This window comes from Ranitomeya imitator, chromosome 6, assembly GCF_032444005.1.
Source record: "Ranitomeya imitator isolate aRanImi1 chromosome 6, aRanImi1.pri, whole genome shotgun sequence".
Taxonomy (NCBI): domain Eukaryota; kingdom Metazoa; phylum Chordata; class Amphibia; order Anura; family Dendrobatidae; genus Ranitomeya; species Ranitomeya imitator.
This window is the reverse complement of record NC_091287.1, coordinates 195,023,426-195,051,107: the sequence shown is the minus strand read 5'-3', so window position 1 is coordinate 195,051,107 and position 27,682 is coordinate 195,023,426. Positions and strand designations below refer to the sequence as shown.

Here is a 27,682-nt window from a genome sequence, read left to right as displayed (position 1 = left end):
TATCTATTCCTTTTCTTGCTGCTTCTTTTCTCAATCACACTTGTCACAGCAGCCTTCTGTATCACACTTTGTTGACACAAATAAATATATATATATTTTTTGCTTGATTCCTTAGGAATTTATGTCTTATACTGGGAAAAAAATGGCATATTTAACTGTTTATTTAGCATGTTGTATGTAACCCACAATGTTGCATCTATCTATATAATTGTCTAAGGTCCACTTCCGTCTGTTTGTCTGTATGTCACGGAATTCCTGCGTCGCTGACAGGCTTAGTCCGGCTGCAAATTGGCCCCTCCCTACTCCTCTCCAGTCAGCGCCAGTGTGTCGCCCCATCCCGGACCAACTTTTTACTATTGATGCTGCCTATGCAGCATCAATAGTAAAAAGATATAATGTTAAAACTAATAAAGAAAAATAAAAAATCATGCTATTCTCACCTTCCGTCGCCTCCACAGCTTTCCCCCTCCTCGCGATGCTCTCGGCAGCTTCCGTTCATAGTGATGCATTGCGAAATTACCCAGATGACTTGGCGGTCTCGCGAGACCGCTATGTCATCATGGGTTATGGCGTGGGATTTAAACTCCAATCAGCGACCATCCCGCACCAACTTTTTACTATTGATGCTGCCTATGCAGCATCAATAGTGAAAAGATATAATGTTAAAAGTAATTAAAAAAAAAAATCGTGATCTTCTCACCTTCCGGCATCCGTGGCAGGTTTTCTGGCCGTCCGTGACCAATCAGCGACATTGGCGCGGGATTTAAACACCGCTTCACTGATTGGCTGACAGGAGCTGTCCGGCCGCAAATTCGTGCGAGATTTAAACCACGCTTCGTTGATTGGTCGCATTCTTGGGACCGGAGCATCGCTAAAGGCCGGGGGCCGCCGGAAGGTGAGTATATATAACTATTTTTTATTTTAATTCTTTTTTTAACAGGGATATGGTGCCCACACTGCTATATACTGCGTGGGCTGTGTTATATACTGCGTGGGCTGTGCTATATACTACTATACATATTCTAGAATACCCAATGCGTTAGAATCGAGCCACCATGTAGTATGTAGGGACAAATTGTCAAGAAAAGTTGTTGCTGCAAATAAAGCCACACAAAAATATATATATTTTTTTCTCTGTAACTTAAGGCTGTGTGCACACGATGCAGATTTAGTGCAGAACTGCAGCATTTTTTTCCGCGCAGAAACGCTGCAAAACTGCACTGTGATTTACAGTACAATGTAAATGAATGTGAAAAAAAAAAGCTGTGCAGAAAAATCCGCGCAGAAACGCTGCAGATTTCAATGAAGTGCATGTCACTTCTTTTGTGCAGTTCTGCAGCGTTTCTGCACCCCTCCATTAATAGAAATCCGCAGTGGTAAAAACTGCAGAAAATCCGCACAAAATCAGCATCAATTCCACACAAACGCACTAAAACCGCATAAGAACCGCAGCTGCGGATTCTGCCAGGAGATGCGGATTTTGTGCAGAAAATTCTGCACCTCTTTTCCTACGTGTGCACATAGCCTTACTGTACGGTACATAAATATTAAACACTATATATTACCATACTGAACAATAGAATGCATTTATCACATTTAAACTTTCTCCCAACCATATGATGTAACGGGAGTCCACACCATACCTGTCGGGTGATGGCTGTGTAAGGGCAGCAACCAGAGCTGGTAGAGGACCAATCGCTGCTTGTTTATATTATAGGCCTTAGTTGTGTCTCGAATGTAGCTTGATATGTCCTTTACCAAAGGTTTAAGTACGCCTTATATATCATCCATCCAGAAATGTAATAATAAAGGGTGCTTACACGTGTAATGATTTGTCTTCCTTGAATTCCAGATTTGTAGATTAGACATCCCCTATTCTTAGAAATATCACCCACACCATATTCGCCTTAGGTCACTATTATGTCACAAGGAATAGTGACTTCAGGCAGGGGTGGCGAGGTGCCGATGATATTGCCACACCCCCTGGGGTCACATAAGGTCAGTTTGTTACAGTATTTCACAGATAACCCCTGTGGACACGGGCCCGGGAAGGCAACCCTGACAGGCTGAGAAGCCTCTTTGATTAGCACCAGTGAAACAGTGCCTGGTCAGCCCTTTAGGACTGCCACCAGTTCCTCATTAGATATAAGCCCGGTCCGTTAAAGGGTTTGCATCAGGCCAGAAAGTAGCCCCGGTAGCATGGTAAGTTAGGCTGAGAAACGGACGTGTGGATCAAGATAAAACAGCAGCCCAAGGTTAGATTATATGTTTAATTGCCTTAAAGGGAACCTGTCACCCCGTTTTTTCAGATTGAGCTATAAATACTGTTAAATAGGGCCTGCGCTGTGCGTTACTATAGTGTATGTAGTGTACCCTGATTCCCCACCTATGCTGAGAAATACTTTACCAAAGTCGCCGTTTTCGCCTGTCAATCAGGCTGGTCAGGTCGGGTGGGCGTGTTCACAGCGCTCTTTTCTTCCCCAGCTTTCCGTTGGTGGCGTAGTGGTGTGCGCATGTCCAAGTTCCGAATTCCCTGCACCCACGTGAAGACACAGCGCGCGATCTGCGCTGTCATCCCTTTCATCGGTGGGGGCGGCCATCTTCCTGGGGCCGCGCGTGCGCAGATGGAGTGCTCTGCTGCACGGGGCTTCAGGAAAATGGCCGCGGGATGCCGCGCGTGCGCAGAAGAGATCGCGGCGGCCATTTTCCCAAAGCCGAGATGCAAACTTTTCAATTCAATTTTGAATAAATCCCCAACAGTATCACCAGCAAAGCTCTCCCACACCATCACACCTCCTCCTCCATGCTTCACGGTGGGAACCAGACATCTAGAGTCCAGTCATTCACCTTTTCTGCATCGCACAAAGACACGGTGGTTGGAACCAAACATCTCAAATTTGGACTCATCAGATCAGATCAAAGCACAGATTTCCACTGGTCTAATGTCCACTCCTTGTGTTCTTTAGCCCAAACAAGTCTCTTCTGCTTGTTGCCTGTCCTTAGCAGTGGTTTCCTAGCAGCTATTTTACCATGAAGGCCTGCTGCACAAAGTCTCCTCTTAACAGTTGTTGTAGAGATGTGTCTGCTGCTAGAACTCTGTGTGGCATTAACCTGGTCTCTAATCTGAGCTGCTGTTAACCTGCGATTTCTGAGGCTGGTGACTTGGATAAACTTATCCTCAGAAGCAGAGGTGACTCTTGGTCTTCCTTTCCTGGGCGGTCCTCATGTGAGCCACTTTCTTTGTAGCGCTTTATGGTTTTTGCCACTGCACTTGGGGACACTTTCAAAGTTTTCCCAATTTTTTGGACTGACTGACCTTCATTTCTTAAAGTAATGATGGCCACTCGTTTTTCTTTACTTAGCTGCTTTTTTTCTTGCCATAATACAAATTCTAACAGTCTATTCAGTAGGACTATCAGCTGTGTATCCACCAGACTTCTGCTCAACACAACTGATGGTCCCAACCCCAATTATAAGGCAAGAAATCCCACTTATTAAACCTGACAGGGCACACCTGTGAAGTGAAAACCATTTCCGGTGACTACCTCTTGAAGCTCATGAAGAGAATGCCAAGAGTGTGCAAAGCAGTCATCAAAGCAAAATGTGGCTACATTGAAGAACCTAGAGTATAAGACATATTTTCAGTTGTTTAAAACTTTTTTAAGTATGTAATTCCTCGTGTTAATTCCTAGTTTTGATGCCATCAGTGTGAATTTACAATTTTCATATTCATGAAAATACAGAAAAACTTTAAATGAGAAGGTGTGACCAAACTTTTGGTCTGTACTGTGTATACATACACATACACAATGGTCAGATGTGTAAGTAAGGGTGAAGTAATGTAAGTAGATGTAAGCAGATGGATCATGTGAATTACTGAGCTGATCCACCATGTATCTGCTGGGCCATAGGGGGTGTGGGCTGCCAGCTGGTTCCTAGTTCCTTCATAGCACGTTACTCGACATGGCCACAACTTACGAAGTGAACTGCAATCATAACAGAGAGAAACCACATGGCTTTACGCTGGCCTTTATTCCATTTGGGTCACCCCCTCCTGCCCTCTGGGCTGAACCTAAATACCCCCCTTGCCTCTAGCAGCTAAAACCTCCTGAACCTAAGTCATTATTCTTTAACTCCTTTGTGACATCCGACATACTATCCCATCCATGTGACCCGGGCCCCTATGACCATGGACGGGAGAGTACGTCATGGCCTTTAAGTCGCTGTCATCGCATTAAAATTTCGACGCCATTTTACCTGGAGAAAGATGGTGTCGGCATCCCAGGCCCTGTCTCTGCCCATCCGGCCTCCCCATCGCTGTGATAGGCTGCGATTGGCTGTTCAGAATTGAACAGCCAATCAGATTGTCTGTTTGAAACAGTGAGGTCCTATGATAGGATCAAGTACTGATGTACTCAATCCTAGGCCATTGCCAGGTATCGGCCAAAACTGCTCATATTGGCGCGATCGACAATCGCAGGGCACAGACGCGGTGTTACCGCACTGTGCCCTGCCGGTACCTGCCTAGATCGGTGCTTTAATAGCACCATTCCTAGGCCGGTGCCTAGGACAGGCCTAGCCTGCAGCTGCTGATTGGCGCGATTGATGTAATCGACGATAGCGCCAATCACAGGGCACAGCCAGTGTGTGACCACGCTATACCCTGCTGGTAACCTGCCTAGGATTGGAGCTGTGAGCTCCGATCTTAGGCCGGTGCCTAGCAACAGCGGCTTCACCAGGGCCACCTCTGATTGGTGGGATTGATGTCATCATCGATCCCACCAATGACAGGTCACAGCAGCAGTATGTCCGCTCTGTGACCCATCTGTCACCTGTGAGTGACCTGCCTGACTTCTCTGCAGGAATCCTCACACTAACTAGCTGAGGATTCCTACAGAGCGGTCACACTGCCAGAGCCGCTCCTTCTCCTGTGCTGGGCCTTATGGTGCCACAGAAGCCTGTGACACCACAATTCCTGCTGAAGAAAGAAGATAGACTACAACCGTGTTGATCCCTGCCCAATCTCTCTTCATCCACCCCAATGCCCCCCATCCCCCTTTACCCTCTTTTTTTTTTTTAACCACCCTCCACCGCCTTTTCGCCGCCTCAGTTTGCACATTTAGCAGCCGCCGCAGATTTTTTATTTTCACGGCTCTGCGTTAAAAACTTCTGTGAAGCACTTGGGCGTTCAAAGTGCTCACCACACATCTAGATAAGCTTCTTGGGGGGGTCTAGTTCCCAAAATGAGGTCACTTGTGGGGTGTTTCTACTGTTTAGGGCTCTGCAAATTGAACATGATGCCCTCACACCATTCCATCAAAGTCTGGATTCCAAAACGTCACCACTTCCCTTTCGAGCCCCGACGTGTGCCCAAACAGTTTTTTTTTTTACCACATATGGGGTACCAGTGGACAAATTGGACAACAACTTTTGCGGTCCAATTTCTTCTGTTACCCTTGGTAAAATAAAAAATTGGGGACTAAAAGATCATTTTTGTCGGCAAAAATAGGATTTTTTATTTTCTTTCCCAAGCATTATAAACTTGGGGTTTCAGTTTTCACCACACATGTAGATAAGTTCCTTAGGGTGTCTAGTTTCCAAAATGGGGTCTCTTATGGGAGGTTTCTACTATTTAGGCAAATCAGGGGCAGGGAACATGACAAACGCAGACCATTCCATCAAAGTCTGCATTTGAAAACGTCACTACTTCCCTTCCTAGCCCTGCCATGCGCCCAAACAATGCTTCCCCTCCCATATGTGGGTTACCAATGTACTCCAAAGAAAGTGGACAACAACGTTTGGGGGCCAATTTCCCTGTTATCCTTGAGAGAATAAAAAAATTATGGACTATAAAAACATTGTTGTGGGATTTTTTTTTTTTTTTTTTTTTTAACGCCCGGGCATTATAAACTTTAGTGAAACACTTGAGCTCACCCCACATCTAGATAAGTTCCTTATGGGGTCTAGTTTCCAAAATGGGGTCACTTGTGGGGCGTTTCCACCGTTTAGACACATCAGGGGCTCGCCAAACTCAACATGGCGTCCGATCTCAATTCCAGTCAATTTTGGTTTGAAAAAGTCAGACGGCGCTCCTTCCCTTCTGAGCCCTGCCGTGCGCCCAAACAGTGGTTTTCCCTTACATGTGCGTTCTCAGGAGATATTGCACAACAACTTAATATGTTCGTTTTCTCTTTTTACCCTTGTGAAAGTGAAAAAAATTGTTGCTAAAAGATAATTTTTTGTGACTTAAAAGTTAAATGTTCATTTTTTTCTTCCACGTTCCTTTTGCTCCTGTGATACACCTGAAGGGTTAATACACTTCTTGAATGTGGTTTTGATCAGCTTGAGGGGTGCAGTTTTTAGAATGGTGTCACTTTTGGGTATTTTCTGACAACTAGACCCCTCAAAGTGACTTCAAATGTGAGGTGGTCCCTTAAAAAAAAAAAAAAAAAAATTAAATTGTTGTAAAAATGAAAAATCGCTGGTTAACTTTTAACCCTAATAACTTCCTAACGAAAGAAAATTTGGGAAAAATTTGTGCTGATGTAAAGTAGACACGTGGGAAATGTTATTTAATAACTATTTTGTTTGACACATTTCTCTGTTTTTAAGGGCATAAAAATTCAAAGGTTGAAAACTGCTACATTTTGCAAATTATCGCAAAATGTCCTTTTTTTTACATAAATAAACGCAAGTTATATCGAAGAAATTTTACCACTAACGTGAAGTACGATATGTCACGAGAAAACCATCTCGGAATCGCAAGATCCATTGAAGCGTTCCAGAGTTATTACCTCATAAAGGGACAGAGGTCAGAATTGTAAAAATTGATGGTACCTCTGAAAACGTCATCTTGTCCTGCAAAAAACAAGCTGCCATACAGCATCATCAGCGAAAAAATTAAAAAGTTATAGTCCTCAGAATAAAGCGATGCAAAAATAATTATTTTTTCTATAAAATAGTTTTGATCGTATAAAAGCGCCAAAACATAAAAAAATATAAATGAGGTATCGCTGTAATCGTACTGACCCAAAGAGTAAAACTGCTTTATCAATTTTACCAAACGCGGAACCGTATAAACGCCTCCTCCAAAAGAAATTCATGATTAGCTGGTTTTTGGTCATTCTGCCTCACAAAAATCGGAATAAAAAGTGATCAAAAAATGTCACGTGCCCGAAAATGTTACCAATAAAAACGTCAACTCGTCCCGCAAAAAACAAGACCTCACATGACTCTGTGGACCCAAGTATGGAAAAATTATAGCTCTCCAAAATGTGGTAACGAAAAAATATTTTTTTCAATAAAAAGCGTCTTTGTGTGTGACGGCTGCCAATCATAAAAATCCACTAAAAAACCCGCTATAAAAGTAAATCAAACCCCCCTTCATCACCCCCTTAGAGAAAAAAAAAATGTATTTATTTCCATTTTCCCATTAGGGTTAAGGTTAGGGCAAGGGTTAGGGTTAGGGCTAGGGTTAAGACTACAGTTGGGGTTGGGGCTACAGTTAGGGTTGGGGTTAAAGTTAGGGTTGGGGCTATTGTTAGGGTTAGGGTTGGGGCTAAAGTTAGGGTTAGGGTTTGGATTACATTTACAGTTGGGAATAGGGTCAGGATTAGGGTTAGGGGTGTGTCAGGGTTAGGGGTGTGGTTAAGGTTACCATTGAGATTAGGGTTAGTGGTGTGTTTGGATTAGGGTTTCAGTTATAATTTGGGGGGTTTCCACTGTTTAGGCACATCAGGGGCTCTCCAAACGCGACATGGCGTCCGATCTCAATTCCAGCCAATTCTGCGTTGAAAAAGTAAAACAGTGCTCCTTCCCTTCTGAGCTCTCCCGTGTGCCCAAACAGGGGTTTACCCCAAAATATGGGGTATCAGCGTACTCAGGAAAAATTGAACAACAACTTTTGGGGTCCAATTTCTCCTGTTACCTTTGGGAAAATACAAAACTAGGGGCTAAAAAATAATTTTTGTGGGAATTTTTTTTTTTTTATCTTCACAGCTCTGCGTTATAAACTGTAGTGAAAGACTTGGGGGTTCAAAGCTCTCACAACACATCTAGGTAAGTTCCTTAGGAGGTCTACTTTCCAAAATGGTGTCACTTATGGGGGGTTTACACTGTTTAGGCACATCAGTGGCTCTCCTAACGCAACATGGCGTCCCATCTCAATTCCTGTCAATTTTGCATTGAAAAGTCAAACGGCGCTCCTTCCCTTCCAAGCTCTCCCATGTGCCCAAACCGTGGTTTACCCCCACCAATCGGGTATCAGCGTACTCAGGACAAACTGTACAACAACTTTTGGGGTCCAATTTCTTCTCTTACCCTTGGGAAAATAAAAAATTGGGGGCAAAAAGATCATTTTTGTGAAAAAATATGATTTTTTATTTTTATGGCTCTGCATTATAAACTTCTGTAAATCACTTAATGGGTCAAAGTGCTCACCACACATCTAGATAAGTTCCTTAGGGGGTCTAATTTCCAAAATGGTGTCACTTGTGGGGGGTTTCAATGTTTAGGCACACCAGGGGCTCTCCAAACGCAACATGGCATCCCATCTCAATTCCAGTCAATTTTGCATTGAAAGGTCATACGGCGCTCATTCCCTTACGAGGTCTGTCATGCGCACCAACAGTGGTTTACCCCCACATATGGGGTATTCGCGTACTCAGGACAAAGTGTACAACAACTTTTGGGGTCCATTTTCTCCTGTTACCCTTGGTAAAATAAAACAAATTGGAGCTGAAGTAAAGTTTTTGTGAAAAAAAGTTAAATGTTCATTTTTATTTAAACATTCCAAAAATTCCTGTGAAACACCTGAAGGGTTAATAAACTTCTTGAATGTGGTTTTGAGCACCTTGAGGGGTGCAGTTTTTAGAATGGTGTCACACTTGGGTATTTTCTATCATATAGACCCCTCAAAATGACTTCAAATGAGATGTGGTCCCTAAAAAAAAATAGTGTTGTAAAAATGAGAAATTGCTGGTCAACTTTTATCCCTTAACTCCCTAACAAAAAAAAATTTTGGTTCCAAAATTGTGCTGCTGTAAAGTAGACATGTGGGAAATGTTACTTATTAAGTATTTTGTGTGACATATCTCTGTGATATAATTGCATACAAATTCAAAGTTGGAAAATTGCGAAATTTTCAAAATTTTAGCAAAATTTCTGTTTGTTTTTTTCCACAAATAAACGCAGGTAATATCAAAGAAATTTTACCAATATCATGAAGTACAATATGTCTTGAGAAAACAATGTCCGAATTACTGGGATCCGTTGAAGCGTTCCAGAGTTATAACCTCATAAGGGGACAGTGGTCAGAATTGTAAAAATTGGCCTGGTCATTAACATGCAAACCACCCTTGGGGGTAAAGGGGTTGAAACACAAAAAACTTGTCCCTACCCACAGCAAACTTGTTCGGGATGGCAATTTTGGGTTCAAACTGGACCCGCCTACCTACCTACATTGTCCCCCACAATAGGGGCCTGCAGCCGCTGAACTTCAGAAAGAAGGTCAGTCACCTCCAGTGACAACCTCTGCAGCTCCTTTGCCAGCACAGCAATGGGATCCATGAACCCAGCAAAAGATTAAAAAAAAATCCACACAAAAAAACCCACGTGTCAAAAAATTTTTCTTTTTTCTTTTTTTGTTTTCTGGCGGGTGTTAATGTCACACACAGTGTAGGAAAGACTTAAGTATAACACAAAAAGATAAGGGCAGAGGAACTAAACACTGGGGAAAGGGGAAGTGGAGACCCCTAGACTAATGTAATGTCACCCTGTCTGTCCCACTGTCCCTATATAGGTTCCGCACCTATCGCCGAACAGGATACCTTGTCTCCGTGTGTCAAGCTAGTCAATCCCACTAATACTAAAGACAGGATAAATGAAACCAGGGGTACATTTAGCTTGAGTAGACTCAGGGAGGAACGCCAACGCCCTCCAAACTCCAAGAGGATGCTAGCAGACTGCTACAGCTCCACGTTTCAGCAGAGAAGTGGAAATAACACCCGCACCTCCCAACAGGAAGTATGAAGTTATAAACACCCAGGTCCAGGTGTGGTCAATGGCACCCGGGGAAGTGGCCACTAGTCTGCAAAGCAAGCCAACGAGACCTTCTGCAGACAAATGCAGTGCAACAGTCTGCAGTCTCTGACACATCCGTGACCGTACCATTTATGATGACTTTGTTTCCTGGTCATTTAGCCAATTCCTTAACCATCTGCATATAATTTCACTCAGTCCTTGCCTATGTAGCTTCAGTATAAGGCTGTTATGAGGTACAGTATCAAATTCCTTTGAAAGTCCAGATAAATCACATCAGGTGCATTACCAACATGCAGATTTGCACTTACCTCCTCATGTTATTATTATTTATTATTATAGCGCCATTTATTCCATGGCGCTTTACATGTGAGGAGGGGTATACGTAATAAAAACAAAAAATGTTACAAAATTGTTAGTTAGACAAGACTTATCCTTCATGAACTCATGCTCATTGTCAGTTTATTCTATTATCTACAATATATTTCTGCAGGTCATCTGTTATAATGCCCTAAAAAGTTTGCACACTGCTGATGTCCGGCTTAAGACAGTAGTTGCCTGGATACACCACCTTGCCTTTCATAAATATCGGTACCACATCAGCCATCCGCCAATCCTGTAGCACCACCCCTGTTAAAAGAGAGTCTAAGGCTATGTGCACACATATGAAAAGAGGTGCAGAATTTTCTGCACAAAATCCACATCTCCTGGCAGAATCCGCAGCCGCGGATTTTGTGCGGTATTGATGCGGATTTTCTGCGGATTTTCTGTGGTTTTTGCCACTCTGGATTTTTAACATGGAGGGGTGCAGAAACGCTGCAGATCCGCACAAAAGAAGTGACATGCACTTCTTTGAAATCCGCAGCAATTCCGCACTAATTTTTCTGCACCATCTGCACAGCTTTTTTTTTACCTCATTGAATAACATTGTACTGTACATCACAGTGCGGATCCGCAGCAACTCCGCATCGTGTGCACATAGCCTAATATAAGATACAGTGGTCTGTCAATTACTGAGCTCAGTTCCTCAGTGTCCGTGGATGATTGCCATCTGGGCCAGGAGATTTGTCAGTGTTTAATTTGCACAGATGCAGGCGTACTTCTTATGTTAGACTACGGTAATTATATCAGGTGGTGAACTTTGATTTTTTCCTTGTTGAATGATCCCTGGAACAGCTAGTTTGTTGAACCCTGATGAAAAAAAGAGCCTGTTTAATATCTCAGCCTTTCTTTTATGCTCTGTAATTATCTTATCATAGTCTTTTGAGGGGCCTATACCATCTTTTTTTTTGGCACTGATGTATTTATAGAAGTTTTTGGGACTTATTTTTATGTCACTGGTAATTTGTTTCTCTGTGGATAACTTTGCTAGATTGATTTATTTTTTTGTATTTATTACTTAGACCTTTATACTTCTGAAATGCTATTTCTGTATTCTTGGTCTTCAGGATTTTGAGTGCCCTTTGTTTTAGTCTAATTAAATTTTGTAGAGTCTAATTTATCCATAACGATTTATTTTTATTCCGGGACATTTTATTACCAGAGGGTATAAGTTTTCTACAGGATTCTAGTAGTGTATCCTTAAACATGCTGCATGTATGGTCGGTATCCCCAGTTACCATGAAATGGTCTTAGTCTACATGATTAACCCCTTCATGACCCAGCCTATTTTGACCTTAAAGACCTTGCCATTTTTTGCAATTCTGACCAGTGTCCCTTTATGAGGTAATAACTCGGGAACGCTTCAACGGATCCTAGCGATTCTGAGATTGTTTTCTCGTGACATATTGGGCTTCATGTTAGTGGTAAATTTAGGTCAATAAATTCTGTGTTTATTTGTGATAAAAACGGAAATTTGGCAAAAATTTTGAAAATTTTGCAATTTTCACATTTTGAATTTTTATTCTGTTAAACCAGAGAGTTATGTGACACAAAATAGTTAATAAATAACATTTCCCACATGTATACTTTACATCAGCACAATTTTGGAAACAAATTTTTTTTTTTGCTAGGAAGTTATAAGGGTTAAAATATGACCAGCGATTTCTCATTTTTACAACGAAATTTACAAAACCATTTTTTTTAGGGACCACCTCACATTTGAAGTCAGTTTGAGGGGTCTATATGGCTGAAAATACCCAAAAGTGACACCATTCTAAAAACTGCACCCCTCAAGGTGCACAAAACCACATTCCAGAAGTTTATTAACCCTTCAGGTGCTTCACAGCAGCAGAAGCAACATGGAAGGAAAAAATGAACATTTAACTTTAGTCACAAAAATGATCTTTCAGCAACAATTTTTTTATTTTCCCAATGGTAAAAGGAGAAACTGAACCACGAAAGTTGTTGTCCAATTTGTCCTGAGTACGCTGATACCTCATATGTGGGGGTAAACCACTGTTTGGGCGCACGGCAGGGCTTGGAAGGGAAGGAGCGCCATTTGACTTTTTGAATGAAAAATTGGCTGCACTCTTTAGCGGACACCATGTCACATTTGGAGAGCTCCCATGTGCCTAAAAATTGGAGCTCCCCCACAAGTGACCCCATTTTGGAAACTGGACCCCCCAAGGAACTTATCTAGATGCCTAGTGAGCACTTTAAACCCTCAGGTGCTTCACAAATTGATCTGTAAAAATTAAAAAGTACTTTTTTTCACAAAAAATTTATTTTCGCCTCAATTTTTTCATTTTCACATGGGCAATAGGATTAAATAGATCCTAAAATTTGTTGGGCAATTTCTCCCAAGTACGCCGATACCTCATATGTGGGGGTAAACCACTGTTTGGGCACACGGCAGGGCTCGGAAGGGAAGGGCGCGCCTTTTGACTTTTTGAATGGAAAATTAGCTCCAATTGTTAGCGGACACCATGTCGCGTTTGGAGAGCCCCTGTGTGCCTATGCATTGGAGCTCCCCCACAAGTGACCTCATTTTGGAAACTAGACCCCCCAAGGAACTTATCTAGATACATACTGAGTACTTTAAACCCCCAGGTGCTTCACAGAAGTTTATAACGCAGAGCCATGAAAATAAAAAATAATTTTTCTTTCCTCAAAAATGATTTTTTAGCCTGGAATTTCCTATTTTGCCAACGGTAATAGGAGAAATTGGACCACAAATTTTGTTGTCCAGTTTGTTCTGAGTACGCAGATACCCCATATGTGGGGGTAAACCACTGTTTGGGCGCACGGCAGGGCTCAGAAGGGAAGGCATGCCATTTGGCTTTTTAAATGGAAAATTAGTTCCAATCATTAGCGGACACCATGTCGCGTTTGGAGAGCCCCTGCGTGCCTAAACATTGGAGATCCCCCACAAATGACCCCATTTTGGAAACTAGACCCCCAAAGGCACTAATCTAGACGTGTGGTGAGCACTTTGAACCCTCAAGTGCTTCACAGAAGTTTATAACGCAGAGCCATGAAAATAAAAAATGATTTTTTAGCCCGCAATTTTTTATTTTCCCAAGGGTAACAGGAGAAATTTGACCACAAAAGTTGTTGTCCAGTTTCTCCGGAGTACGCTGATACCCCATATGTGGGGGTAAACTACTGTTTGGGCACATGCCGGGGCTCGGAAGTGAAGTAGTGACGTTTTGAAATGCAGACTTTGATGGAATGCTCTACGGGCGTCACGTTGCGTTTGCAGAGCCCCTGATGTGGCTAAACAGTAGAAACCCACCACAAGTGACCCTATTTTGTAAACTAGACCCCCCAAGGAACTTATCTAGATATGTGGTGAGCACTTTCAACCCCCAAGTGCTTCACAGAAGTTTATAACGCAGAGCCGTGAAAATAATAAATACGTTTTCTTTCCTCAAAAATAATATTTTAGCCCAGAATTTTTTATTTTCCCAAGGGTTACAGGAGAAATTGGACCCCAAAAGTTGTTGTCCAGTTTCTCCTGAGTACGCTGATACCCAATGTGTGGGGGTAAACCACTGTTTGGGCACACGTCGGGGCTCAGAAGGGAAGTAGTGACTTTTGAAATGCAGACTTTGATGGAATGGTCTGCGGACATCACGTTGCGTTTGCAGAGCCCCTGGTGTGCCTAAACAGTAGAAACCCCCCACAAGTGACCCCATTTTGTAAACTAGACCCCCCAAGGAACTTATCTAGATATGTGGTGAGCACTTTGAACCCCCAAATGCTTCACAGACGTTTACAACGCAGAGCCGTGAAAATAAAAAATCATTTTTCTTTCCTCAAAAATTATGTTTTAGCAAGCAATTTTTTATTTTCTCAAGGGTAACAGGAGAAATTGGACCCCAGTAATTGTTGCGCAGTTTGTCCTGAGTATGCTGGTACCCCATATGTGGGGGTAAACCACTGTTTGGGCGCACGTCGAGGCTCGGAAGTGAGCGAGCACCATTTGACTTTTTGAATACAAGATTGGCTGGAATCAATGGTGGCGCCATGTTGCGTTTGGAGACCCCTGAGTGCCTAAACAGTGGAAACCCCTCAATTCTACCTCCAACACTAACCCCAACACACCCCTAACCCTAATCCCAACTGTAGCCATAACCCTAATCACAACCCTAACCCCAACACACCCTTAACCACAACCCTAACCCCAACACACCCCTAACCCTAACCACAACCCTAATTCCAACCCAACCCTAACCCTAAGGCTATGTGCCCACGTTGCGGATTCTGTCATGATCCCAATGGCAGGGGATCACTAAAGGACAAGCACAGATACAAACAAGCTCTAGGGCGATGGAACCTGAGCTGACCGCGACCCTGAACCTAACACACAAATAAAAGTAGCCGGGGAACGTGCCTACGATGACCCTAGACGTCTCGCTCCAGCCGAAGATCTAACTTCCCCTATTAGAAGAAACACAGACCTCTCTTGGCTCCAGAGAAATCCCCCACAGAAATAGCAGCCCCCCACATATAATGACGGTGAAATGAGAGGAAAGCACATACGCAGTATGAAAACAGTTTCAGCAAAATGAGGCCCGCTAAAGCTAGATAGCAGAGGATACAAAAGTGAACTGCGCGGTCAGCGAAAAACCCTTCAAAAAAACCATCCTGAAATTACTTGAACTCATGTGCCAACTCATGGTACATGAGGAGCAATTTCAGCCCACTAGAGCAACCAGCAGCAAAGAGTCACATATCTGCAGGCTGGACTAAAAAACCAAATAAAGCAAAACACCAAAACAGGAAAATCCAAACTTAGCTTGACCAGAAGGTTCTAGGAGCAGGGAGCAGAGGTAACAAGACACACTGGATACATTGATAACCGGCGAGGAAATGCCAGCAAAGCCAGGTTAAATAGGAAACTCCCATATCCTGATGGAACAGGTGGAACCCAGAGACCCAGGAAAGACAAGTCACCCAGTACCATCAGTAACCACCAGAGGGAGCCCAAAAACAGAACTCACAACAGGATTCGTGTGAGATTTTTCAGCATCATTTTTGAAAAATCCGCGGGTAAAAGGCACTGCGTTTTACCTGCGGATTTACCGTGGATTGCCATTGTTTTTTGTGCGGATTTCACCTGCGGATTTCTATTGAGAAACAGGTGTAAAACGCTGCGGAATCCGCACAAAGAATTTACATGCTGCGGAAAATACAAAGCGTTTCCGCGTGGTATTTTCCGCACCATGGGCACAGCGGATTTGGTTTTCCATATGTTTACTTGGTACTGTAAACCTGATGGAACACTGCTGCGGATCCGCAGCGGCCAATCCGCTGCGGATCCGCAGCCAAATCCGCACCGTGTGCACATGGCCTAATTCTAAAGGTATGTGCACACGCTGCGGAAAACACTGCGGATCCGCAGCAGTTTCCCATGAGTTTACAGTTCAATGTAAACCTATGGGAAACAAAAATCGCTGTGCACATGCTGCAGAAAAACTGCACGGAAACGCAGCGGTTTACATTCCTCAGCATGTCACTTCTTTCTGCGGATTCCGCAGCGGTTTTACAACTGCTCCAATAGAAAATCGCAGTTGTAAAACTGCAGTGAAATGCGCAGAAAAACCGCGGTAAATCCGCGATAAATCCTGTTGTGAATTCTGTGGCCAAGCTCCCTCCTGTGGTCGTGAGTGGTGCTTCGGCTGGTTCTGTCTATGAGCTTCCTTTGGTGGATGAGAGTGGTACTGCGGCTTCTGAGTTTCCTTCCTCAGGTGATGAGGTTAAGTCGTTAGGTGCTGCTCTATTTAACTGCACCTAGTGCTTTGATCCTGGCCTCCACTCAATGTTCTAGTATTGGTCTTGCTTCCTCCTGGATCGTTCCTGTGGCCTGTCTATCCTGCATAAGCTAAGTTTTGCTTGTGTTATTTTTGTTTGCTATTTTTTCTGTCCAGCTTGCTATATTGGTTTTTCTTGCTTGCTGGAAGCTCTGGGACGCAGAGGGAGCACCTCCGTACCGTTAGTCGGTGCGGAGGGTCTTTTTGCCCCCTCTGCGTGGTTGTTTGTAGGGTTTTGTGTTGACCGCAAAGCAATCTTTCCTATCCTCGGTCTATTCAGTAAGTTGGGCCTCACTTTGCTAAATCTATTTCATCTCTGCGTTTGTATTTTCATCTCAACTCACAGTCATTATATGTGGGGGGCTGCCTTTTCCTTTGGGGTATTTCTCTGAGGCAAGGTAGGCTTATTTTTCTTTCTTAGGGCTAGCTAGTTTCTCAGGCTGTGCTCGAGGCGCATAGGATTGGTCAGGAGCGCTCCACGGCTACCTTTAGTGTGGTTGGATAGGATTAGGGATTGCGGTCAGCAGAGTTTCCACGTCTCAGAGCTCGTCCTATGTTTTTGGTAATTGTCAGGTCACTTTGTGTGCTCCGAACTTCAAGGTCCATTGTGGTTCTGAATTACCTGTTCATAACAAAATCCACAGCGGTTTAGCACTGCGGATTTATGAAATCCGCTGTGGAAAAATCCACAGAGGACCAGAATACGTGTGCACATTCCTAACCCTACTCCTAACCCTACCCCTAACCCTAACCCTAGCCCTAACCCTACCCCTACCCCTACCCCTACTCCTACCCCTAACCCTAACCCTACCCCTAAACCTACCCCTACCCCTAACCCTACCCCTAACCCTACCCCTAACCCTAACCCTAGTTCTAACTCCAACCTTAGTGGGGGGGAAAAAAAAAATTCTTTATTTTATTATTGTCCCTACCTATGGGGGTGACAAAGGGGGGGGTCATTTACTGTTTTTTTTTATTTTGATCACTGTGAGGTTTAATCACAGTGATCAAAATTCACTCTGGAACGAATCTGCCGGCCGGCAGATTCGGCGGGCGCATTGCGCATGCGCCCGCCATTTTGGAAGATGGCGGCGCCCAGGAAAGAAGACGGACGGACCCCGGGAGGCTAGGTAAGTATAAGGGGGGGGAGATCAGGGCATGGGTGGGGCGTCGGAGCACGGGGGGAGGGATCGGAGCATGGGGGGGTGGATCGGTGTGCGGGGGGGTGGATCGCAGTGCGGGGGGGGTGGATCGGAGTGCAGGGGGGTTGGATTGGAGCACGGGGGGTGGGATTGGGGCGCGGACAGGAGGACGGGGGAGCGGAGCACAGGACGGAGGGGAGCGGACCACAGATCGGAGGGCTGGGGGGGGGCGATCGGTGGGGTTGGGGCACATTAGTGTTTCCAGCCATGGCCGATGATATTGCAGCATCGGCCATGGCTGGATTGTAATATTTCACCAGTTTTTTAGGTGAAATACAAATCGCTCTGACTGGCAGTTTCACTTTCAACAGCCAATCAGAGCAATCGTAGCCATGGGGGGTGAAGCCACCCCCCCTGGGCTCAAGTACAACTCCCCCTGTCCCTGCACGCCGGGTGAAATTACAGTTAACCCTTTCACCCGGCCTGCAGGAACGCGATTCCGCCATGACGCATATGCTGCGTCATGGGTCGGAATGGCACCGACTTTCATGACGCAGCGTATGCGTCAAAGGTCGGGAAGGGGTTAAGCTATTCCCTTAATTTGTTTAAATTAGCATTCCTAAAATTCCAGATTTTTACATTTCCCCTTTTTGAGTGTTTGATTGAAAATTACTTTGAAACTTACCGTATTATGGTCGCTGCATCCCAAATGCTCCCTGACCTGTAGATCTAAAATTGTATTTGGTCTATTTGACAGAACCAGATTCAGCAGATTACTTCCCCTGGCCGATTAATCTACCAGCTGAGAGAGGTAATTGTCCTGAATTGTGGATAAGAACTTGCAGAACTAGAAGATTCTATGTCCCTTTGAATGTCAGGACAGCTAAAATTCCCCATAATAAGGACCCTATTATTATTTGCTGCCTTTTTAATTTGCTGCAGCATTTCCTCCTCTACCTGTTCAGCTATACTAGGAGGCTTGTAGCAAACTCCACTTAGTAGCTTTTAGTGATGAGCGAGTGTACTCGTTGCTCGGGTGGTCTCCGAGTATTTATGACTGCTCAGAGATTTAGTTTTCATCGCCTCAGCTGAAGATTAACAGCTACTAGCCAGGCTGAGTACATGTGGGGGTTGCCTAGTTGCTAGGGAATGCCCACATGTACTCAGCCTGACTAGTAGCTGTAAATCATTCAGCTGAGGCGATGAAAACTAAATCTCAAGCAGCTATAGGAAGACTTGCCAGCTTTACTGTTGGCAGCAAAATTGGGTCAGTAACTGCTGGCATCACCATTTCCCTCCCCTTTTGGGTGGTCTAGTATCCCTGGGGCAGAATAAAGAGTAGCATCACAGGATAGTGCCATTTTGTGGGTGACTGCCCTGTGACCTGCTATCACCAGCAGTTACTGTCTCTCCCATCAGTCTCTCTCACCCAGATTGCATGATTCTCTCACTCCCTCCACAATGGTCTGGCCATTCACTGCAGACCTGCAGCTCCTTATCTGTCTTACCAACTCCATTTAAACTTACAGCTCGCTCACTAACATGCAAGTTAGGCACAACTGAGAACAGTTCTTGTGGTAAAACAAAGAATTTTATTCATATATAATAGCAATTTTAAGCATGAATTAAAGGATATATAGTGACTATCAGTCATGTCATAAACATATAACAAATTACATAGGAATGAATAAGCATCAATATATCACCGGATATTGTAGCATCACTCCTCAATCGGAGGGACCTCGATTTAGTAAGGAGGAACATTCCGGGAAAGCATCAAGACGGCCAGCACGTCTGCTTCACCTGTCTGAAGAAAGTCCCTACCTCACTGAATCATCCCCATTCTTTTATATTCTTTTCTTATCTGACTATATCTGCTTTTCTGCACAGTACATTCTACAAAATCATCATTATATAATTCATCACGCACTGTCATGCGCAATGAAGACTGCCAGAACCTTCTAGCTCGTGATTACCTTTTTAAGATCATGCGCAGTTAGTTGTTTTTCCAAGGGTCTTATCACCTTATTTTGTTATTTTTCAAGGTGGTTATACTCCTGTTTTGTGAGTAATAATAACAGTTTCAACTAGACTATTCTCCTTTTGCAGCCATATTTTGATCTATAATAACCTCGTACTCCTACTCTAAAGCAAGAAACCATATTGATCACTATATGTCTGAATACCTATCCATTACATCCATACCATAATTCTTGTCCCTTTTGTATCACATTATCTTATCTTAGGAAGGGATGAATCACAGCTCCTGCAGAGCAGCTGACTGTTCCTGCTCCAATAATGCTAATGGTACACTGTTCCTCCCTGATGTCTCTGCTATTCTGCTTTGCTTTTCTCCTGCATTTTACTCCTGTCAGCCATCAATTTAGGATCTGTTCTGCTGGAAGCAGTACTGCTTATGTTAGCAGATCCGAGGGCTCCATGGATATGGCAGCAGAACACTCCAAAAGAAGAAAGATGTCCAGCTCCACTGAAGATAAAATTTCTTTAGTCACAAACTTGTAACATAGAGGGTACAAACTTCAGCACAAACCATGTGGGTGTGAATCTCAACGCGTTTCTGGAGACTAAGCTCCCTTACTCATGAACATGATTAAGCTGAAAATACCCAAAAGTGACACCATTCTAAAAACCCCTCAAGGTGCTCAAAACCACATTCAAGAAGCTTATTAACCCTTCAGGAGGTGCTTCAAAGCAGCAGAAGCAACATGGAAGGAAAAAATGAACATTTAACTTTTTAGTCACAAAAATGATCTTATTTTTTTAATTTCCCAACTGTAAAAGGAGAAACTGGACCCCCGAAAGTTATTGTAGAATTGTTCTGAGTACGCCGTTACCCTATATGTGGGGGGAACCACTCTTTGGGTGCACAACAGGGCTCAGAAGGGAAGGAGCGCCATTTGACTTTTTGAATGAAAAATTAGCTCCAATCGTTAGCAGACACCATGTTGCGTTTGGAGAGCCCCTGTGTGCCTAAACATTGGAGCTCCCCCACAAGTGACCCCATTTTGGAAACTAGACCTCCCAAGCAGCTAATCTAGATGTGCAGTGACCACTTTAAACCCCCAAGTGCTTCACAGAAGTTTATAATGCCGATCCGTGAAAATAAAAAAATCATTTTTTCTTTCATCAAAAATTATTTTTTAGCCCACAATTTTTTATTTTCACAAGGGTAACAGCAGAAATTAGACCCCAAAAGTTGTGTAAATTGTCCTGAGTACAATGATACCCCATATGTGGGAGAAAACTACTGTTTGGGCACACGTCGGGGTTCGAAGGAAGAAATGGCGTTTCGGAATGCAGACTTTGATGGAATGGTCTGCGGGCATCATGTTGCGTTTGCAGAGCCCCTGATGTGCCTAAACAGTAGAAACCCTCCACAAGTGACCCCATTTTGGAAAGTAGACCCCCCCAAGGAACTTATCTAGATGTGTGGTGAGCACTTTGGACCCCCAAGTGCTTCACAAAATTTTATAACGCAGAGCCGTGAAAAAAAAAAATTCCCACAAAAATAATTTTTTAGCCCCCATTTTTTATTTTCTCAAGAGTAACATGAGAAATTAGACCCCCAAAGTTGTTGTGCAATTTTTCCTGAGTACGCTTATGCTCCATATGTTTGGGTAAACCACTGTTTGGGTGCACGTTGGGGCTCGGGAGGGAGCACTATTTGACTTTAACGCAAGATTGGCTGTAATCAATGGTGGCGCCATGTCGCGTTTGGAGACCCCTCATATGCCTAAACAGTGGAAACCCCTCAATTCTAACTCCAACACTAACCCCAACACAACCCCTAACCCTAATCCCAACTCTAGCCATGACCCTGATCACAACCCTAACCCCAACACACCCCTAACCCTAATCCCAACCCTAACCATAACCCTAATTCCAACCCTAACCATAAGGCTATGTGCCCAAGTTGCAGAATCGTGTGAGAATTTTTCTGCACCGTTTTTGAAAAATCCGCAGGTAAAAGGCACTGCGTTTGCCTGCGGATTTACTGTGTTTTTTGTGCGGATTTCACCTGCGGATTCCTATTGAAGAACAGGTGTAAAACTCTGCGAAATCCGCACAAAGAATTGACATGCTGCGGAAAATACAACGCAGCTTTTCCATGCTGTATTTTCCGCACCATGGGCACAGCGGATTTGGTTTTCCATAGGTTTACATGGTACTGTAAACGTGATGGAAAACTGCTGTGAATCCGCAGCGGCCAATCCGCTGCGGATCCGCAGTCAAATCCGCACCGTGTGCACATAGCTTAATTCTAATCCTAACCCTAATTGCAACCTTAACCCTAGTTCTACCCCTAACCCTAGTGGAAAAATAAAAGTAAATATATTTTCTTTATTTTATTATCTTCCTTAACTATGGGGGTGATAAATTTACTATTTTTTTTATTTTGATCACTGTGATAGGTTTTAGCACAGTGATCAAAATGTACCTGGAATGAATCTGCCAGCTGGCAGATTTGGCGGGCTCACTGCGCATGTGCCCGCCATTTTGGAAGATGGCGGTGCCCATGCAGAAGACAGAGGGGCACCGGAGGTCGGTAAGTATGGCGGGTGGGATCGGAGCACGGTGGGAGCGGACAGGAGGATGGAGGGGAGCGGACAGGAGGATGGAGGGGAGCAGAGGACAGGACGGAGGGGAGGAGATCGGTGGAGGGGCAGATCGGGGTCTCCAGCCATGGCTTTAACTTCGGTTCGGTCAGTCAAGAAATATCACGACTTGGAAATTAAATCCATTTTGGCTGAAGTTAGTAGACCCCAACGACAGGACTATAGATCAATTGGACTGTTTCATCACATCCCACCCAGAACCACAAAATCTTAATATTTTCTGGGATGCTCTTAAAGCATATCTGAGAGGATGTCTGTCCTCTATAATCTCTTATATTAAACGCTTGACTTCACAGGAAGATGATGACATGGAGAGATGTCTGAAACACTCGGAGGCGGCTTACATAGCTAATCCAACAAGCGAAAATAGAGCTGAGTGGTTACACTCTTCCAGATTATATAGTCAATATGCTGATACCAAATCAAAACGTAAGCTGTTCTTTACTAAACAGGCGTATTTTGAACTGGGTAACCAATCTAGTAAACTTTTGGCTTTTATGGTACGCCAACATAATACATCTAATACTATTTTTAAAATCCGGAAACCAGACGATTCAATAGTAACTTCGACGGATGACATACTTCAGCGCTTTCATGACTATTATAAAGTTATATAGCTCTAGGGGGGATTCCGACACTCTGAAATGTCTAAACTACCTATCAGATATAGAGTTCCCTACACGGAGTCCCACACAACAAGCTTTCCTAGACGCGGATTTTACTCTGGTTGAGATAAATACAGCTATAACAGATATGGCTTCTGGAAAGGCACCTGGTCCAGATGGATTCCCCATAGAGATGTACAGGAGATATCGTGACATTTTAAGGTACCTTCACACATAACGATTTCGTTAACGATATCGTTGCAACGTCACGCTTTTCACGATCTCGTTATGTGTGACAACGACCAACAATCAGGCCCCTGCTGGGAGATCGTTGGTCGTTGGGGAATGATCAGGACATTTTTTTGGTCGCTGATCACCCGCTGTCATCGTTGGATCGGCGTGTGTGACGCCGATCCAGCGATGTGTTCACTTGTAACCAGGGTAAATATCGGGTTACTAAGCGCAGGGCCGCGCTTAGTAACCCAATATGTACCCTGGCTACCATTGTAAAAGTAAAAAAAAAAAATACATACTTACATTCCAATGTCTGTCACGTCCCCCGCCGTCAGCTTCCCTGCACTGACTAAGCGCCGGCCGTAAAGCAGAGCGCCGCTGACACAGTCAGTGCGGGAAGCTGACGGCGGGGGACGTGACAGACATCGGAATGTAAGTATGTAGGTTTTTTTTTTTACTTTTACAATGGTAACCAGGGTAAATATCGGGTTACTAAGTGCGGTCCTGCGCTTAGTAACCCGATGTTTAACCTGGTTACCCGGGGACTTCGGCATCGTTGAAGACAGTTTCAACGATGCTGAAGTCGTTCCCCTGATCGTTGGTTGCTGGAGAGAGCTGTCTGTGTGACCGCTCCCCAGCGACCACACAACGACTTACCAACGATCACGGCCAGGTCGTATCGCTGGTCGTGATCGTTGGTAAGTCGTTTAGTGTAACGGTACCTTTAGTGCCAATTCTTTTGAAATTATTTCAGGGGATTTGGGGAGGGGGGGGATTCTTTGCCAGATTCTTATTATGACACTGTGAAGAAACTGGGTCAGTGGGTGCTCTCGTCCGCTGGCCCGGCTGTCTTTAGCAAGACTGCATGGACCACGGCTCATACCACTGAACGCCCGCTCTATCTCCCAGTGGGCAATACACTACACAGACAACACAGGGTTAAGGTAAAACCGTATGGCAATACTTTTATTCTGCCACCGATATATGTGGATGAGATGTGTCTGAGGGATGTGATCACAAATCGCTATATAAACAATGGCAGGTAGCGTTACTCGCCAACCTGTGCCACCAGTCTCTATCAGCTGCACGTGGTGATCCGGAAGGATCATGCATTGATACATTCAACAGGTTTTATTTACAGTACCTTGGTGAGATGAGGCGAGAGTGAGGACTGTAGGTTAGAGCTGTTACAGAATCACCAGACAGAGATTATAGAAGCTTCAGGTTAGAGGTAACAAGAGAATCCTTTCTCCAGCTCTGCAGCACATGTGTATTCCAAGATGGCACGGAGTACAAAACAGGAAGAGAAGGAAAAAGATAGGAGGAGCTAAGGACAGAAAGGTGTTGTGGGAAAATTCCATAACAAATATTACAGTGATATAGCAAACGGCCAGTAGATGGCAGCAAAGTATAACAAATACACTAAATGATAGAACTGAGCATATTAGCACTACATAAATGTCCATGTATGACTGAAAGTCTATCAGAATAAACTGAGCAGCACACTCCCCGTCTGAAATCCTCGGATTTCACTATACGAAACAGTCTCAAATTGGAAGTGTTTACCTGAAGTACATGGAGGGATACCTCAACCTGTAAGATAAAAACAACACATGCAATGCAACAATAACATATTGAATAACAAGATAGACGAATGTCTAGAACGAGTTCTTGAAGTAATCCAACGGATAACCCATCTTCGGATTGGAGAAGCCGCGCTAGGCCAAACTGTCTCCAACCCATTTGTAATCCAAAGGTTGAAGTTCCTTGAAAGAGTTCCTACTGATTGGATGGATAATCAATCCTCAACCGATATGAGTAAAATAATCTCTGATATAGGCCTAATGAAAGATTTGGGGTCACCTTGCTTAGTAACTGTCACTTCTACCTTGCGTACCTTGCCATCGTCACTTGGAAAGGTTTTAGATATAAGTCCCATAGGCCATGTGCTTCTTTCCTCCTTCTGGTCTTTCATGAGGATAATATCTCCTACTTGTAAATTTGGCTTTACTTGTTGCCATTTTCTTCGTTTTTGGAGAAGTGTTAGGTACTCCCTCTTCCATCTATTCCAGAAACAATTAGCCAGATGTTGCACATATTTCCACCGTCTCTGATATTTGTGACCAGACACAGAGTCTTCAGGCGGGTTAGGAACAGTTCCAAGTTTCTGGGTGAGGAGAGTTGCTGGAGTGAGAATTGTAGGAGATTCTGGATCCGTAGATATGGGTACAAGTGGTCTTGAGTTTACTATAGCAGAGACTTCTGCTAAGAAAGTGGTCAAGGTCTCGTGAGTGAGTCTTGAAAGATTTGAGTTCATCAGCATAGATTCCAGTTCCTTGTGAAAAACATTCTGCTGCACATTGCGTATCACAATGAGTTCACTCAGAGCAATGTCTTGTGCAGAGAGAGGCTTATGGCAGATATGCCAACCATGACAATCAGTGTTACTGTCCTTATTGCGATAGCATTGTACAATGTGTACTAACCTTGCAATGGCATGAACCAGCCTCGTCCATCTTGAGAAGCGATCAAAATGCTGACAGTCCAAGCCAACCTTCTCCTTGAATTTGGTGATGAAGGTGCTGACATCAGGACGGATCTCTGGGTCGACATCTGGATCCTCAAGGCTGAAGCTGTCTTCAACGGCAGTCTCTTTGCACTGTTCGTGAAGGAACTCCGGTCCGGTCAACCAAGAAGAGCTTGCGAAGACACCAATAGACACTGGTCTAGTAGCAAGGTCCGCAGGGTTAAGATGGGATGGGACGTGCTGCCATTGCTGGGGTTTGGAGGATTTCCTGATCCTTTCCACTCGGTTACTGACATAGACGTAGAAGCGTTTCGTCTGGTTGTATATGTAGCCCAGAAATACCTTACTGTCTGTGTAGAATTTTGTGTCATCCACGTGAATAGCTAGTTCGCTCTGTATGAAGTCTGCAATCTCTATGGCTAGTACAGCCCCACAGAGCTCGAGTCTGGGTATGGTGTGCTCGGGTTTAGGAGACAGTTTAGCCTTTCCAAACAGAAATCCAACATGGGCTTCATTATTAGAGTCTACAACCTTCAAGTAAGCGACAGCGGCAATAGCTTCAGTGGAGGCATCAGCGAATACATGAATCTCCTTCCTTTGACTTGTAGTTAGGGATGCCGGAGTGTAACAATGTGGTATGTGGATCTTATCCAAGGTGCAAAGAGATTCTCTCCATGACTTCCACTTTAGTTGTTTGTCTGCAGGGAGTGGTATATCCCAGTCCTTAATGTACTCTGAGAGTTGTCTCAGCAGGAGCTTTGTTGTGAATTCTGTGGCAGAGCTCCCTCCTGTGGTCACAAGTGGTACTTCGGCTGGTTCTCTCTGTGAGCTTCCGTTGGTGGAGGAAAGTGGTACTGCGGCTTCTGAGTTTCCTTCCTCAGGTGATGTGGTGAAGTCGTTAGGTGCTGCTCTATTTAACTCCACAATGTTCTAGTATTGGACCTGTTTCCTCCTGGATCGTTCCTGTGGCCTGCTGCTCTGCATAGCTAAGTTCCTCTTTGCTATTTGTTTGCTGGTTTTTTCTATCCAGCTTGTCAATTTGTTTTTTTCTGCTTGCTGGAAGCTCTGGCACGCAGAGGGTGTACCTCCGTGCCGTTAGTTCGGTACGGAGGGTCTTTTTGCCCCCTTTGCGTGGTTTTTGTAGGGTTTTGTGTTGACCGCAAAGTTACCTTTCCTATCCTCGCTCTGTTCAGAAAGTTGGGCCTCACTTTGCTAAATCTATTTCATTTCCACGTTTGTCTTTTCATCTTAACTCACAGTCATTAGATGTGGGGGCTGCCTTTTCCTTTGGGGTATTTCTCTGAGGCAAGGTTGGCTTATTTTCTATCTTCAGGCTGGCTAGTTTCTCAGGCCGTGCCGAGTTGCATAGGGAGCGTTAGGCGCAATCCACGGCTGCCTTTAGTGTGGTTGGAGAGGATTAGGGATTGCGGTTAACAGAGTTCCCTTGTCTCAGAGCTCGTTCTTGTTTTTTGGGTTATTGCCAGGTCACTGTATGTGCGCTGACCTCTATGTCCATTGTGGTACTGAATTACCTTTCATAACAGTACTGGAGGCCCAAAGTACTAATGATTCCCAATAGAGGGAAAAAAGAAGTTCTGAGACCATTTTTTTTTCTTTGCACTGTGTTTTGCCGTTTTTTTTCCCCCAGACTTTTGGGTGGTTCAGGACACAGGTGTAGCAATGGACATTAAAGGTCTGTCTTCATGTGTGGATCAGCTCACGGCAAGAGTACAAAGTATTCAAGACTTTGTGGTTCAGAATTCTATGTTAGAACCGAGAATTCCTATTCCTGATTTGTTTTTTGGAGATAGAACTAAATTTCTGAGTTTCAAAAATAATTGTAAACTATTTCTGGCTTTGAAACCTCGCTCCTCTGGTGACCCAGTTCAACAAGTTAGGATCGTTATTTCTTTTTTGCGTGGCGACCCTCAGGACTGGGCATTTTCTCTTGCGTCAGGAGATCCTGCATTAAGTAATATCGATGCATTTTTCCTGGCGCTCGGATTGCTGTACGATGAGCCTAATTCTGTGGATCAGGCAGAGATGAATTTGCTGGCTCTGTGTCAGGGTCAGGATGAAATAGAGGTATATTGTCAGAAATTTAGAAAGTGTTCCGTACTCACTCAGTGGAATGAAGGTGCGCTCGCAGCTATTTTCAGAAAAGGTCTCTCTGAAGCCCTTAAGGATGTCATGGTGGGATTTCCTATGCCTGCTGGTCTGAATGAGTCTGTCTTTGGCCATTCAGATCGGTCGACGCTTGCGCGAGCGTAAATCTGTGCACCATTTGGCGGTATTACCTGAG

The 27,682-nt window shown here is 44.1% G+C and overlaps 1 protein-coding gene across 4 annotated transcripts in view; it reads left to right on the top strand.

The window, feature by feature from the left end:
• MTRR (5-methyltetrahydrofolate-homocysteine methyltransferase reductase) overlaps window positions 1-27,682 on the top strand; it is an 831,186-nt gene that overhangs the window by 81,394 nt on the left and 722,110 nt on the right. The window lies entirely within an intron of this gene.